The sequence below is a fragment of the Entelurus aequoreus genome, unplaced genomic scaffold, assembly GCF_033978785.1.
Source record: "Entelurus aequoreus isolate RoL-2023_Sb unplaced genomic scaffold, RoL_Eaeq_v1.1 HiC_scaffold_41, whole genome shotgun sequence".
Lineage (NCBI taxonomy): Eukaryota > Metazoa > Chordata > Actinopteri > Syngnathiformes > Syngnathidae > Entelurus > Entelurus aequoreus.
The window spans coordinates 92,771-95,796 of NW_026907973.1; the positions used below are offsets into that span (position 1 = coordinate 92,771).

Genomic DNA, 3,026 nt, shown 5'->3' on the forward strand with positions numbered 1-3,026 from the left:
GATATTATCGGACATCTCTAGCTCATATACATCAAGTGGCAAAGCATCAGTTGCATCTTTCAGATTCATCACTTGAAATTAGTCTTTTTAATCACATAAGTGTGAAGGTGTTCATCAAAATAGTTAACAGTGAGAACTCTCAACAAAATGAACACCTCATCACGGTCAGAAAAGGTAACAATATACACTGTCTCTCCAAAGATATGTTTGTTGTCCAGATCACATTTGAAGGAAAGCACACAACCAGGTGTGTAGCAATGACCAAATATAGACACACAACTGATACTCCAAATGTTTCAATCATTGATTGAAACTTTATTAGTAGATTGCACAGTGAAGTACATATTACATACAATTGACCACTAAATGGTAACACCCCAATAAGTTGTTCAACTTATGTCCACAGGCTGCCATTTTTTCAATCAACAACTCCTACTTTACCAAGCAGGCAAGGTTACAAGCCCAATACAATTTGAAGAGTTAGTCCAGACTGCAGGTGAGACCCTCTTCCTGGAGTGGAATGACATGGGCAGCCACGAGGACATATTGTGTTGATGTTGTGCTGCAATGTCCAATGCTCACCAGACCAGGTTGCATCACTGGAGCAGGGTCAGTGGTTTGTAGGAGGTCATGGAAGCTTCTTCCTGGCTAAAACAGTGTATGCAACACATGTGATTACATCATCTTTACAAGTTATGAATCATTTACTTAAGATATCTCACTTGTTTTATATTCTTATCACAAATTAAGATATTCTTACTTGTTTAATGTAGGACAGCACTGACTTGATGCTGCATTTTGTCCATCCCATAGATCTTCTTGACCCAGTAGGGGGCAGATCATGTGTGAGCATCTTCAGTGCTCTACAGCACCTTCATTCTGTACAAATAGACAAATATACACAGTTTATATCACTGACATGTGACACTGTAAGGTTAAATGTGTGTCAACTTGGGGAGTCTTTGGAAGATGACACAAAAAGGCATGATAATCCTCCATAAATAAACTAAACATTACCAGCACTCTCAGCTTCTGGTGGTTCATCTTTTCCTTCAAGAGCAGCCAGCTTCAACAACTTTGGTCCCATTTGCGTAGAAAGATGTCTGTCTTGTATGGAAACATCTTCTCAAACTGTCGATCTGTTAAGGTTTACCAACAGGACAAGACAAGGGTGATTAGATAAGGTTATATGCAAATCCATTTGAGTGCAGGTGGTGATTACATTGACTGACTTACCAGATATGGTACATCAATGAAACGAGGGTAGTTCTCAACAATCTCTGCCAGAGTAGGTGACTGATTAGATATCCAGTATCTTGGGTGGAAGTAGGTTTTGTCCATACCCATCTTGATGGAAGAAAGGTTCTCCGGACTAGGCTTCATCCTTATGATCACAGTTATCCATTCTTGGACAGACTCATCACTTTCTGTAACTTCTTCAAGTCCAACAGTGACTTCAGATGAGCCACCCCTTCTGCAATAACGGCAGCAATCATCCCTTCGTTTGGCGGATATTCCTCAGCTTACCTTCCAGAAAGCCAGCGTGGCATGTTGGATCATAGACGTGTTCCTTTACAACACAAATAAAACTGGGATCTAATGAGCTACTGTCACAATCAATCCAAGTAATGTGTGTTTCTCACTCTTAACATTCCCTTACATATCCTTATTTTCGTCCTCCATGTTGATGTTAAGTGACGGGTAAAGTGTCACATGGTTCTGGCGAGAAGTTTTTTGTCCGCACTTACTGGATAACTGAGGAAAAACATAATGAAGAAGAAAAAGGACACATTAACATTGGGCATAACATTAGACGTCCTGTAGTTCAAAATAAGTGACAAATGTCTACTTACAACTGACGGCAGTTGTTACCAGTACCCTTCTCCATTTTTATGTAAGTGAAGTGAATTATATAGCGCTATTTCTCTAGTGACTCAAAGCGCTTTACATAGTGAAAGCCAATATCTAAGTTGCATTTAAAGCAGTGTGGGTGTCACTGGGAGCAGGTGGGTAAAGCGTCTTGCCCAATGACACGACGGCAGTGACTAGGATGGCGGAAGCGGGGATCGAACCTGGAACCCTCAAGTTGCTGGCACGGCCGCTCTCCCACTCTCCTCGTAGAATGCAAAAATCCTGGGATCTTTTAGTTGGAGGCGAGTGTTGGCAGTGTCAGGATGAAGATCACTGGCTGCTGTTGAAGTGTGAAGGAACAGTCCACTATTTTATTTCAACCAGTGTAGAGATATTAACACTTCATCTAAGCCAGCGTGTCCAAAGTGTGGCCCGGGGGCCATTTTCGGCCCGCAGCTAATGTTTTACCGGCCCATCATTCTAAAAAATACTAAAAAAATGTTTGAAAACATTAAAAGTGGAATAAAAGAGCAAATGGGTGAAACGAAAGGAGAAAAACTTTGCAATGTTCACTCTAATAACACAATTTGTTTTTACAATTTCTCACAAAATAATCAAAATCAATGTTGCTATGAATTATTGACCGACTTAAGGACAAAAAGGACATACAAAACATGAAAAAAAAGTTTATATAAATTGTTATTACAAATATACAAAGCTAATTACACTATATATTATCTGAAGCTGATAGAGATTTAAGTGTTAAATGTAAACATGAGTGGGGCACTTTTGGATCCCTAAGAATTTTAGTGGAATTAAAAAACACCTGTCTTTGCTAAAAAAAAATTAAAAAATTCTAATCAATGTTGCTATTAATTATTGACCTAGTTAGGGATCCAATTACTTCACATCAAATATTCCACTTTGAAAATCTTTTTGGGAAAAATATTGTATATTTGCCCCCCAAAAATAGGGTTTTGACAAAAAGCTCATGAAATGTGTGTGTATATTTTACACCTGAAGTTGAATTACAGATTCAAGCATTTAATTTAAAAAAAAAATATAAAACTTGTTTTAAACCCGTTTTGAGACTGAAACCCTTCTGCGTCCCTAGGACCTAACTTGCGGGAGCCAATAAGGTTAAAAAAAAATAAAAAAGTAAATATTGTATTGGT

At 38.5% G+C, this 3,026-nt stretch overlaps 1 long non-coding RNA gene across 4 annotated transcripts; it reads right to left on the reverse strand.

The window, feature by feature from the left end:
- Positions 1 to 291: 291 nt before the first annotated feature.
- LOC133645324 (uncharacterized) lies at positions 292 to 2,482 on the reverse strand. 4 transcript variants are annotated; one of them, XR_009825003.1, is made up of 6 exons: positions 1,854 to 1,882; positions 1,661 to 1,755; positions 1,237 to 1,570; positions 1,018 to 1,139; positions 761 to 879; positions 292 to 648 (listed from the first exon to the last, which is right to left on the reverse strand). It is a non-coding gene; the product is annotated as an uncharacterized LOC133645324 (long non-coding RNA). The 4 variants fall into 4 exon arrangements; XR_009825001.1 differs by having other exon boundaries at positions 1,661 to 2,482; XR_009825002.1 differs by having other exon boundaries at positions 1,237 to 1,755.
- Between the last annotated feature and the right edge of the window lie 544 nt (positions 2,483 to 3,026).